At 42.3% G+C, this 13,324-nt stretch overlaps 1 pseudogene; it reads left to right on the plus strand.

Moving 5' to 3' along the window:
• Positions 1-5,564: 5,564 nt before the first annotated feature.
• LOC115248779 (acetylcholine receptor subunit delta-like) lies at positions 5,565-9,255 on the plus strand (annotated as a pseudogene).
• The last annotated feature ends 4,069 nt before the right edge of the window (positions 9,256-13,324 follow it).

The raw sequence follows: 13,324 nt of genomic DNA on the forward strand, positions 1-13,324 counted from the left end.
CCTTCTCCAAACACATCATACTCAGCAGACCCATTGTCCTGTAAAGGTCACCTGCCTTCAACTCTTTAACACTTTCCAGAACTAAATGACTAAATGTTGCTAAATACTGTCTAAGCATTTAGGAAGGTCTTCAGAGGGTTTGGTTCCAGTGGAACCAAACAAGTGCTCTCTGGATCTTCTCTTGCACATTGTAAATACACAAGTTGTTCCTTTATTCCGACCCAAAAGTATCTTATAAATACAAATGTACAAGCTTACGTGAGACGCTGTTGTTCAGGTCGGCGGTCTGCAGTTCAGTTCTCCGTTTCTTTTCACCCTCGGGACAGGAGGAATCTCCAATGGAAGCAGACCGTTTATGATACCTGTCAAAAATGGGAATAGTGGTTATACATGTCTACTGGGCGTTAGCAACGCCTAAGAAAGGCTGCGTTCACTTCTACTTTCAGTTTGCTCTGACAGTTGAAGATTGAATGAACACTGAGCAAAAAATATAAAGTTATTTACGTTCTAACAAGCTCGTTTAGTTGGAGAAAAGTGTATTTGATCTACGTGTTTAGTGGCTTTTCCTCATTGTGAATTTATGTTAAAAATAAAAGTGCCAAATCAGGAATATAAACTCATAGAATAGAACAAAAGTTCTCCATTTATGCTCCAAATACAGTCGTCTGGTCTCTGAAACTGATCATTAAATAGCACAGAGGTCACGCGTATTCAAAAGCTTATTTCAACCATTTAGAAATGACTGATATTGTTGTCTATGGGTTTATTAGAACCAGGCGCCTTATAAATAGACTTTTTAATGAATTTTCATGACATGTGGTGGAACAGTGTGGCAGAACAAGCTGCACAGACCTGCCATGTCTTACCCATCCGTATCTAAATGGAGAGCTGGAGCACTCTGCAATGATGGATATTGTTGGGAAACTTTAAAATATATGCCTAGGAATTTTAGTGAGATGATGTTAACCCATGGAGGAGAAATGACCAGTTAAAAACAGAAGCAATTTTCAGTTTTAAAAGATTTACCACACTAAAATTAACATGGGAGTTAATGGGAGCGAACGCCTGACATGTTGGTGCACCGTTTCATTTTAAGGACCTGATGAATTTCATTTTTCACGATGGTGGAGGCTAATACCTACAAAATGATGTTTTGTATGGTTGTGAAACGTTCTAAGGCAGAGTTATGTGGTTCAGAAAACCTTACTTTAAAGGTGACCCTTGAGGTCCAATACCAAAGTTGATAGGTTCAAATTTGGACTGGTCACTCTTCAGGGACACACAGCTGGGCACTGTGGACTCTGCTCTGTCCTCGTCCATCCTGAGGAAACATCAGAAATAGTGATGAGACTGTGATGAAGGTAAATAATCTGTAGAGGTTGGAGTTCAATAATCCCAATTCACTGCATTTTTATCAAACAGGAACATTTCTAATCCATTCTGGATAACAACTGAATCAATAAATCAATGATGTATCTGTATCATTTTCATGTTTTCAGAGTTTAAGCTGCTTTTTTTAACTGTTCCCTGCAGTGAGAAAAGAACTGGCACCTTTTCCAGCCCCTCATCCTGCAGCACTGAATGTGCTCTAAAGTTCTTTCCAGAGCAAACGTCTCTGCACTTGCAGCAACATGTTGTAGTCATGGATCCGTGAGGAGAACCGGATACAGGAAACGCCCCCACTTTGATCCCAAAACCCAACTGGTGGCCAACGGTGGTCCGGCAACGACGGGGACGCTGGTCCATCGGGCCCACAACACTGGTTTTCCACAGGCCAACATGGTGAAAGGACTGTCTTCAGCTCAGCCACTAAATTATCTGGTGCTACATAAACATACTAGTCAGGACTTTTTAACTTCCCTCATTTGTTCCCCTCTTCAATTATTTCTATGATCCAAGTCCTCAAAGATCACTGCTCTCTTTAAAATAGATGAAAGAAATGACACCCACTCCTGCATTTCTTTCACAGTGGTTCCACAACATAGAACAATAAACCACTGGGAGAAAACGTGCAACATGAACCCAAAATCCTGTTGGTGTCCTGTGATCCTGTGTGGATTTATTTAATTATTTTTTAAAATTTATTGTCTTAAATAATACCAAAATATCCAGCTGTGACCTGGACTGTTGAACAACTCTAATAACTCTAAGAGCTTTTCACCTGTCACAAAAATGTCGCTCTTCCTGCTTCGTCTGAACAGAATACTTTCACTTTTAAAACCTAATCAACAGCTTTATGGCGTATATACCTGCTGCAGAGGGCTTACTCCTCCTTGGACAGACTAAACACCACAGTGCGGGTCATGTTCTTCGACTTCTCTTCTGCCTTCAATACCATCCAGCCAAGACTGCTGAGGGCGAAGTTGGAGAAGATGCAGATGGATGCTCCCCTTGTTTCTTGGATCGAGGACTACCTGACAGGTCGGCCACAGTTTGTGAGACTGCGGAGCTGTGTGTCCGACCCCCTGATGAGCAACACAGGAGCTCCTCAAGGAACTGTGCTCTCCCCATTCCTGTTCACCACCTACACAGCCGACTTCCAGTACCACTCTGAGACATGTCATCTCCAGAAGTACTCGGATGACACAGTCATAGTCGGGTGTGTGGAGAATGGACAGGAGGATGAATACAGGGACCTTGTGGAGAGTTTTGTCAGGTGGAGCAGGGAGAACCTTCTGCAGCTCAACGTGACCAAGACGAAGGAGATGGTGGTGGATTTCAGAAAAAGCAAGTCCCCACCCTCCCCAGTCTGCATCAGTGGGAAGGACGTGGAAATAGTCCCATCTTACAGGTTCCTGGGTGTTCAGCTGGACAATAAACTGGAGTGGTCCACAAACACCGATGCTGTCTACAAGAAGGCCATGAGCAGACTCTATTTCCTCAGGAGACTCAGGTCCTTCAGTGTTTGCAGCAGGATGCTCCAGATGTTCTACCAGTCTGTTATGGCTAGCACCATCTTCTTTGCTGCAGTGTGCTGGGGTGCAGGCATTAAAGCAAAGGATGCCAACAGACTCAACAAACTCATCAAAAAGGCAGGGTCTGTTGTTGGCTGTAAACTTGATAACTTGGACGAGGTGGTGAGGGACAGGATGGTGTTGAAACTGCGGACAATCATGGACAGTCCCTCCCACCCCCTCCATAACACAGTGGACAAACTGAGGAGCAGCTTCAGCAACAGACTCCTGCAGCCTCGCTGCTCCAAGGAACGGTACAGGAAGTCATTCCTGCCGTCCGCCATTAAACTGTACAATTCACTCAAACCAACTCAACAATAATTGTGTAATGTTTATGTTGTAATTTTATTTCTAATTTATTCTATATTAATGTATATATGCTTATAATATGTATATATTATATTATGTATATATTATATATATGCTTATAATATATGCTGTATATATGCTTATAACATTCTAATCTATCTGTATTTATTTTTTTCTGTCTCTTTACTCTGCATTCGCTGCTACTATAATTCAATTTCCCCACGGGGATGAATAAAGTCCATCTTAATCTTAATCTTAATATATTACTACCATTAAAGCATTCTGGGAGGCTTTAAAGTTCTTTTAGGATCAGTAGCAAAGAGCAGAAAAATAAACTAAACTTCACTTAGAAAGACTATTCAACTATAACTAAAGCCAGACTATAAGAAAGTTAAATAAGACCTCTTCATTTATAATGTATAATTATGTTTTGTGCTAAAACTAAATATGAAGTCTAGTTGAATTTTCTTAAGCCAAGAATGCTTCAGCTCTATGCAGCTCTTCAATAGTAACAAAAATGTTTTCAAATCTTGATTTTATCTCCAAACACAACTGTCAATTCTTTTCAATAACGCTCTTCGTTTACTCACCTTGTCGGTCTTCAGTCTTCCTGCTCAGTCTGAACGGAATACTTTTAAAAACTGGTTTGTTGGGTTCCCAGTTTCTGGGAACGTTGTTGCTGGTGTCTACCTGCAGGGGGCGTGGAGGAGCCGCTCATCAGCCACAGTGGCCCCGCAGACACACGCACCTGCGGTCTCTCTTCAATCTCCCGTTAGATTTAAGGACAGAACTCCCGTCTGCCAGCGGCGGAGTGTTTTCGGCCTCATCGCCAAACCCTGACTTCTGTGGCTTGACTATTTTTGAGAGTTTTCCGAGCGGACTTGTTTCGGACTCAGTCGAAGTCTGCGCGTACGTGCACACTGTATATTCATGTAATAACTGTTAGTTTCTAAAACACCAAAGTAGAGTCACTGAGGCACGGCTTCACCTCCTTTACACCGAGGTTTCCCTGAGCAGGTGTGATGAACTGTTGCAGAAGGAAAAGCATGGAACATGTTAATAACCGGACACAACAACACTCAGGTTTATTGTCTGACGGCATCAGTGTCTCTGGTTGCATCTGTCTGAGGAGCATTGTGAGACCAGGAGCAGTGTAAATGAGGGCGGGGGGGGGACAGTGAGTGGATGCTGCATTCATCAAACACACAATAGTCAGAAGAGAAGAAGGAAGAACAGAAGCCCGTGTTCCTCAGTGTTGGTGTGGAGACGCCTGTTTGGAGGAGCAGGAAGCAGGCTGGACTCTTCCAGCTGGCTTTAATGCCACTTCTCTTCTGAGAACCTCCCAGCAGCTTTCTCTCCACCATCTTTTTACGCTGAAGGTTTTTGATCATTTCAGGTCAGATGTTCTTGGACTGAGGTTAAACATGTTTGTTCTTGTGCTCGGAGCGAACCGATGATCCTCTAAAGTCAGGCATCCTAAAGGTGGATGTTTTCTGAGGCCTGGAGGCTTTAAAGTGGCGCTTTTACCCACTTGTCCTCGTTCTGTTGGAAACTTGATCCAAAAACCTTTTCTGGAGCTTCATGTTCTGCTTTTTTGAAGGAATGAAATGGTTTCATCAGCGCTGCCGGGGGCTGAGCAGGCTTCATAAATCTGAAGCTCTGAGATCCTTTAAAGATCTCCTGGAATCAGCAGATGGGGGTTTGATCAAAAACTGTAAGAATCAGTCAAGCTATCAAATCTTGACTCAGTCCAAGCGTGAACCAGTCCATCCAGAGCTGATTATGGCTCAGCCAGGAGGAAAGCACGGCCTGGGGGGGTTCATATGGAGCAGGCACACTCTGGCTCTATTGCCACTGAAAACAGCCCTTCAGCACAGCAGCCTGAAATACAGTTCTGGAGAACACCTGTTCCCAACAGAACCTGTTTAAAACGGGACCAGTAAAGATGCCCGGCGTGACCATGACCACGGGGAGAGAGAGGGGGGGGGCAGAGACAGGCAGTAACGCCGCTGCCCACCGATTCACCTGGAAACCACAAAAACCCCAGCAGCTTGGACCCAATATGGCAGCGTGTTCCTCAGAAACGCTCCTCAAACTCTCCCCACAGCTTCATTTCTAAACAGGATTTGGGTTTTTTTGTCCGTGCTAAATGGAAAGTGTTTGTCCTTTGGTGGTCCAACAGGACCACGATTTGGATGGATGGATGATTTGATGTTATTGAGAATAAAAACAGCTGAAAATGGAAGCAGAGATGTTTCAGAGCACCAGAGCTCAGAAAGAGTTTCTAATCAAACACCGCCTTTATCTTTCAAAATATGGTTTCAACCCCTTTAACATGATCAAATAGTCATAACAATGAACAAGTATCACTTGTCCTGTTATTTATACTTGAATTCGTTATGTTTAATACATTTCCGTGTGTGTACAACCACCTCCTCAGCAACGATGCCCAGTTCAACGTGGCCTACTACTGCAACGTTCTGGTGGATTCAACAGGTCTCTGCTACTGGTTACCACCCGCCATCTTCAGATCGTCCTGCTTCATCAGCGTCAAATATTTCCCCTTTGACTGGCAGGACTGCACGCTCAAATTCACGTATGCACGGGCAGGATTTTTCATTGTTGTTTGAAACGCAGACAAACTCTGACATGATGTTTTAAACTGAGCTGAGTCAAGATTTTATAGAATCTAAACACATATGAGAGGAGAAAAAGGTGCAAAAATAAAATGCACGGTGCAGCTAAACTCTCCCAGTAGGAAAACAGGCTTTTTAAATTCTGAACTGCATTTCCCATGTTGCCTTGCAGCTCTCTAGTACAATGCCAAAGAGATCAGGTTGCTCCTGAAGGAAGACATAGTCATTGAAACCAAGTGTACGGTTGAATGGATCATGATTGATCCTGCAGGCTTTACAGGTAACCAAGTAAAGATTAATTTCCATTTATTTTTATTTTTTACTGCATACAGTCCTGGAGCTTGTTGGGGACTTTCAGTGTACTGGATGCTGTTGATACATGCAGAGAAGTTGTTTTCACCAGAGCCTGAGCCTTCAGACTGGCTGCAGCTCCAACCAGACTGACAGTCATAACTTCATCACTTGTGTCTGAACTCTGGCTTTGACCAACAGAGAATGGTGAGTGGGAGATCATCCACCGACCCGCCAAGAGAAACACCTACAAACACATTCCCATGGAGAGCAACAAGCATCAGGACATCACCTTCTACCTGGTCATCAGACGCAAACCTCTCTTCTACGTGGTCAACATCATCATCCCCTGCGTGCTCATCTCCTTCCTGGCCTCGCTGGTCTACTACCTGCCCGCAGACAGTCAGTGCAGAGTCACAGAACGTATTGAAGCCAGCGTCAGGCAGATTAACAGTCTGGGACCTTTTCAGAATCACAACTACATGAACTGAGTTAACCTTCAACAGCACCCAAAGAATCAGACATTATAGCTGAATATCACGTCAGCACGGGACAACACAGCTAATAAAGCAGCAAACATCGGTAGTGGGCGGAGCTGAGGGGCCGCCATTAATCGAGAAACATTAATTAGCTCCCCAACAGATTTTTGAAAATATTTTAAAAAGGATAATAAAAATGTGTGTGTGTGTGTGTAGGTGGTGAGAAGATGACACTGTCCATCTCGGTGCTGCTTGCTCAGTCTGTCTTCCTACTCTTGATCTCTCAAAGGCTCCAGAAACATCCACGTCCGTTCCTCTTATTGTGAAGTAGGTAAACGCACCATTTACTCCACATCACTTTAACTCTGAATCAGATATATTCTGCTTCTCCAAACTATATATACATTAGGGCTGCAGAACCAGGTGACAACCGGCTGAGATTTAAAAAATGGAAAACATCTGAGTGTGTTTGTGTGTTGAAGATATTTGATGTTCATCATGGTGGTGGTGACGGTGGTGGTGCTGAACTGTGTGATCGTCCTCAACCTCCACTTCAGGACGCCGAGCACGCACGTCATGTCTGAGTGGACCAAACAGGTAAGACACACACATCCTGTTGTCCCTTTGTTGAACAGATGAACATCAGGATATATGAACATGTGACTGAATAACATGAAAGAGGATATATGAACATGTGACTTAATAACATATGAAAGAGGATATATGAACATGTGACTTAATAACATATGAAAGAGGATATATGAACATGTGACTTAATAGCATATGAATGAGAATATATGAACATGTGACTTAATAACATATGAAAGAGGATATATGAACATGTGACTTAATAACATATGAAAGAGGATATATGAACATGTGACTTAATAGCATATGAATGAGAATATATGAACATGTGACTTAATAACATATGAAAGAGGATATATGAACATGTGACTCAATAACATGAAAGAGGATATATGAACATATGACTTAATAACATATGAAAGAGGATATATGAACATATGACTTAATAACATATGAAAGGGGATATATGAACATGTGACTTAATAACTTATAAAAGAGGATATATGAACATGTGACTTAATAACATGACTTAATAAGATATTAAAGAGGATATATGAATATATGACTCAATAACATATTAAAGAGGATATATGAACATGTGACTTAATAAAATATGAAAGAAGATATATGAACATATGACTTTATAACATATGAAAGAGGATATATGAACATGTGACTTAATAACATATGAAAGAGGATATATGAACATGTGACTTAATAACATATTAAAGAGGATATATGAACATGTGACTTAATAAAATATGAAAGAAGATATATGAACATATGACTTTATAACATATGAAAGGGGATATATGAACATGTGACTTAATAACTTATAAAAGAGGATATATGAACATGTGACTTAATAACATGACTTAATAAGATATTAAAGAGGATATATGAATATATGACTCAATAACATATTAAAGAGGATATATGAACATGTGACTTAATAAAATATGAAAGAAGATATATGAACATATGACTTTATAACATATGAAAGAGGATATATGAACATATGACTTAATAACATATGAAAGGGGATATATGAACATATGACTTAATAACATATGAAAGGGGATATATGAACATATGACTTAATAACATATGAAAGGGGATATATGAACATGTGACTTAATAACTTATAAAAGAGGATATATGAACATGTGACTTAATAACATGACTTAATAAGATATTAAAGAGGATATATGAACATGTGACTTAATAAAATATGAAAGAAGATATATGAACATATGACTTTATAACATATGAAAGAGGATATATGAACATGTGGTTTTCCCACTATAACACACACACACACACACACACATCAGTATCAGTGTTCCAAATCCTGTTTTCTGTTTCTGCCAGCTCTTCCTCCAGCGATTACCCCTCATCTTGCGCATGTCCCGCCCTGCTGAGGCAGAGCCGTACTGGGATGGAGCGTTACCGCGGCGACCCAGCTCAGTGGGCTACATTGCCTCGGCTGAGGAGTACGACAGTGTGAAGTCCCGCAGTGAGCTGATGTTTGAGAAACAGTCTGGGAGACACGGACTGGTGACCCGAGTCACACACGCTGCCAGGACGTTTCCAGAAACATTTAAACACATGAGATATAGAAGCATCAGTAGCTTCATTTGAGTTCTGAGCTTTGGTGTCTGTGTGGAGCTGTGAAACCACAAGAAAAGGGAGGAGCCATCAGCTGTACGCAGAGATCAAGCCGGCTGTGGATGGAGCCACTACATCATTAAACACATGCGCAACAAGAACGACTACAATGAGCTCAGAGGGTTCAAACAGAGTCCTCAACCCAAAGTCTGATTTAAAAAGATCAAAAGTGGCGTAAATGTCTGGTCCTGACAGGAGAAGGATAACTGGAGCGGCATCGCTCGTACAGTAGACCGACTCTGCCTCTTCCTGGTTACCCCGGTGATGACCTTTGGCACCGTAATCATCTTTCTGAGGGGAATCTGTAACCAACCTCCTCATCTGCCCTTCAAAGGAGCCCCGCATGACTCCAGAGAGGAGAACCCACGCCTGCTGTGATGCACACACACAGCCAGGGCTTTTTCCATCGCCATCGTTTCTCTGGGGGAAATGTTGCATTTCTTTATCTTAATAACAACAAATCTTTAGTTTGTTCTATAGGAGCTCCATATGTTTAGTGTCAAAGACTTCTTAGATTGTGTTCATTGCTGGCACATAAAGAAAAATGCTTTGATTTTACTAAAGTGACACAAACCCATCTCAACACTGTTTTTTATATCCTCTATATTATTGTGCGTAGTCTGTGTAACTGTTGTGCTTTATTTCTGCTGGCTTCTTTAATGGGATGTAAACCAGCCTGACATAATACCAGTTGGGTACTTTATTTGATGTTGCCAAAGGTTTAAAAACAGCCTGACAGAATAAGAAATTGTGAAAATTTAGAGGATGAATTATACCTGGTGGTATCTGATCTTGAATGGCAAATTTTAGAGTATTTTATAGGGAAGTGAAATAATGTTTGGACCTCTTATCAGGCAAAGAGAAAGTTGTTAAGAACTGCTCTAAAAACACCACCTCAGGGGGACTATATCCAAATCTCTCCCTTTACTGATGGGACGTTGAAACGTCAATACGCGGATTCATACATTTAGAACTGGACGTTGCACCAGAACTGGAAGCGCGGACTGATACATTTTTAACAGCGGTCCTGCTTCAGCCCTCCGGGGTTTAATAACAAAATACGAAAAATACGAAAATTTTAATTTTGGAAACATTGTTGTCGGTTGTTCAACTTGCCGGCTTTCGCTAAATTGCTAAATACGCGCTAGCATGCATGTTTTAAGCTATGGTAGCGGTATGTTTTACCATGCCCGCGCCCTATAATCCGGAGCGCCTGATGTATGTGTTAAATACAGAAATAGCACCCGTAACTGAGGCGGCACCTTTTAATACGGTGCGCCCTTTGGTCGCGAACATACGGTATATAGAACATAGGGCACGTTTGGGCGTGATATCACTCCGCGTCTGCGCAACGACCACAACCTCCTATCTTTAGTATTGCTGCGCCAACTGGTGGTCTTTTGGGTTGAGGATAACGGTGATCTATATGTAGCTATATGTAGCTATAGCGTCATTGGCCTCCACTCCAGCCACTCCTGGTAGTTCCTCAAAAACACTGAGTTTCTAGTGGATGCACAATCTGTGGAAGCCAACATAGAAACTTCTGAAGAGCCAAAGTTCTTGCAACAAAAATATAGTCCCCAATTAGGTTGTTTTGTTATCACACGACCCCGTCCCCATTATCATAAGAGAATATAAGAGAATGAGTGGAGACAGAAGAGAGAATGAGACGTTTTTGGCGCGTGTTGCTCTTGATTTAGTGTTTATTTTTGCAGTAAACTTAAAGGAGGCCTTTTCACTTTATGTTTGATTAAATTTAAGCTGATATTCCATTCTTGACATCTTTAAATTTACAGTATTCATGGGAGATTTATTTGGTCATTTTGCTTCTTTTTATTTCCTATTTCCCACATTCATTCATAGTTTATATTAGACTGCAATAAATCCTATAACATTGAACAGACTGACTAAAGTCAAATGACCTGCGGTTCCCACCGATAGCCGTCATTCTGATGGGTTTTTGCTGGCTGCAGCTGAAATATTCCAATGCTCCATGTCACAGAGACAGTAAATACTAAACCCTAAAGATTCTGAAGGCATGATGTAAAATATTAACGTATAATACAGACATTTGAAGAGACAATTAAGACAATGTTTCCATGCTTCTAAGAGTGGCCGAGGAGCCATTTAGAACTTTATAAAGATGCATTGTGTGATACCAGGAACTAATTTAACTTCAAGGCGAAGCTGCTTCTGCTTTGTCGACCATCGACTGATCTCCTGAAAGTCCACCAGCGCTTTTTAAAAACTGAATTTTTCATCTATGGAGGGAGTAGACGGCAGATGTTTCCACAGATGCTCTTCACCAGTGGTCAGTGAGTGATGCAGCAGATGAGCGGGAGTTGACTGGCTTCAACCAGCTACTGTCTCAATGTCTTCAGCCCATAGTGTGGATTCTCTACGAGATCAGACAGCAGCTTCACTCCTGAATCCTTCAGCTGGTTCCCACTCAGGTCCAGTTCTCTGAGATGGGAGGGATTGGACCTCAGCGCCGAGGCCAGAGACCCACAGCTGATCTCTGATAAGCTGCAGTAGTCTAATCTGAAAAATGCAGGATGAGGTTATACGGTGCAGGTCTGCATGTTATCTGCATCAGTACTAAACTTACTTTAGTTCTTAGTTGGGTCAGACCTGAATTCACGATATTACAAGGAATTTTTTTAATGTGGTGCATCACAGCAGTGTTGAGAACAGCCTCACTTCACCATCTTAGCAGCTGGTATATAGGTAGAAAAATGAAGACTGACCTGAGCCTCTCCAGTTTACAGTTTGGACTCTCCAGTCCAGAACAGAGCCGCTTCACTCCTGAATCCTGCAGCTGGTTCCAACTCAGGTCCAGAACCCTCAGATGGGAGAGGTTGGACCTCAGCGCCGAGGCCAGAGAGCCACAGCTGATCTCTGATAAACTGCAGCGCTCTAATCTAAATAAAGATGGGAAACTTTTATAAGGTTATAAGTGAAACCAGTATTCATCTGAAAGGTTAATCAAAGGCATGATCTGTAAATATTTAATTTAGTTACAGGTTAAAAAATGATAGTAATATGTAATTACCACAATTCCAACCTCTCAGGTTTGCTCTGTTCCAGAGGAGAATATATATTGTTCTGGCCCTCACTCTTCCCAGGTTCTCCCACCTCTTTCCCTCCCATCTCATCATGGAGATCCATCTCACCTGTGGCTCATCTTTAAAGGCACAACCTGTCTTAGATGACTTCCTGCCTCCCTCACCATCTCCCTCCTCGTTGGCTGGTGTCTACCAGGCACCCTCACCTAGTTTTGTCTAATTTTGGTTACCATCTGTCGGCTTTTTCATTGTCCTTAAATCAATTTATCATGAATAAGTGGTCCCCGTGTGGCCCTCCCTCCTGAAGGAACTGGGCACAACACACACACTCAGAAAGTGTGAGGACCCTCGGATGGAATAATGGACATTTTTGAGAATGGTGTTTACCTCAGAGTTTCCAGTCGACAGTTTGGATCCTGGAGAAAACCACAGAGCAGCTTCACTCCTGAATCCTGCAGCTGGTTCTGACTCAGGTCCAGAACCCTCAGATGGGAGGGATTGGACCTCAGCGCCGAGGCCAGAGAGCCATAGCTGATCTCTGATAACCTGCAGCCCTCTAATCTAAATAAAGAAGGGAAACTTTTATAAGGTTATAAGTGAAACCAGTATTCATCTGAAAGGTTAATCAAAGGCATGATCTGTAAATATTTAATTTAGTTACAGGTTAAAAAATGATAATAATATGTAATGACCACAATTCCAACCTCTCAGGTTTGCACTGTTCCAAAGGAGAATCTATATTGTTCTGGCCCTCACTCTTCCCAGGTTCTCCCACCTCTTTCCCTCCCATCTCATCATGGAGATCCATCTCACCTGTGGCTCATCTTTAAAGGCACAACCTGTCTTAGATGACTTCCTGCCTCCCTCACCATCTCCCTCCTCGTTGGCTGGTGTCTACCAGGCACCCTCACCTAGTTTTGTCTAATTTTGGTTACCATCTGTGGGCTTTTTCATTGTCCTTAAATCAGTTTATCATGAATAAGTGGTCCCCGTGTGGCCCTCCCTCCTGAAGGAACTGGGCACAACACACACACTCAGAAAGTGTGAGGACCCTCGGATGGAATAATGGACATTTTTGAGAATGGTGTTTACCTCAGAGTTTCCAGTCGACAGTTTGGAAAGTGGAGAAAACCACAGAGCAGCTTCACTCCTGAATCCTGCAGCTGGTTCTGACTCAGGTCCAGTTCTCTGAGATGGGAGGGATTGGACCTCAGCGCCGAGGCCAGAGAGTCACAGCTGATCTCTGATAACCTGCAGAGCTCTAATCTGAAAAATGCAGGATGAGGTTATACGGTGCAGGTCTGCATGTGATCTGCGTCAGTACTAAACTTACG

The sequence above is a fragment of the Takifugu rubripes genome, unplaced genomic scaffold (assembly GCF_901000725.2).
Source record: "Takifugu rubripes unplaced genomic scaffold, fTakRub1.2, whole genome shotgun sequence".
Taxonomy (NCBI): domain Eukaryota; kingdom Metazoa; phylum Chordata; class Actinopteri; order Tetraodontiformes; family Tetraodontidae; genus Takifugu; species Takifugu rubripes.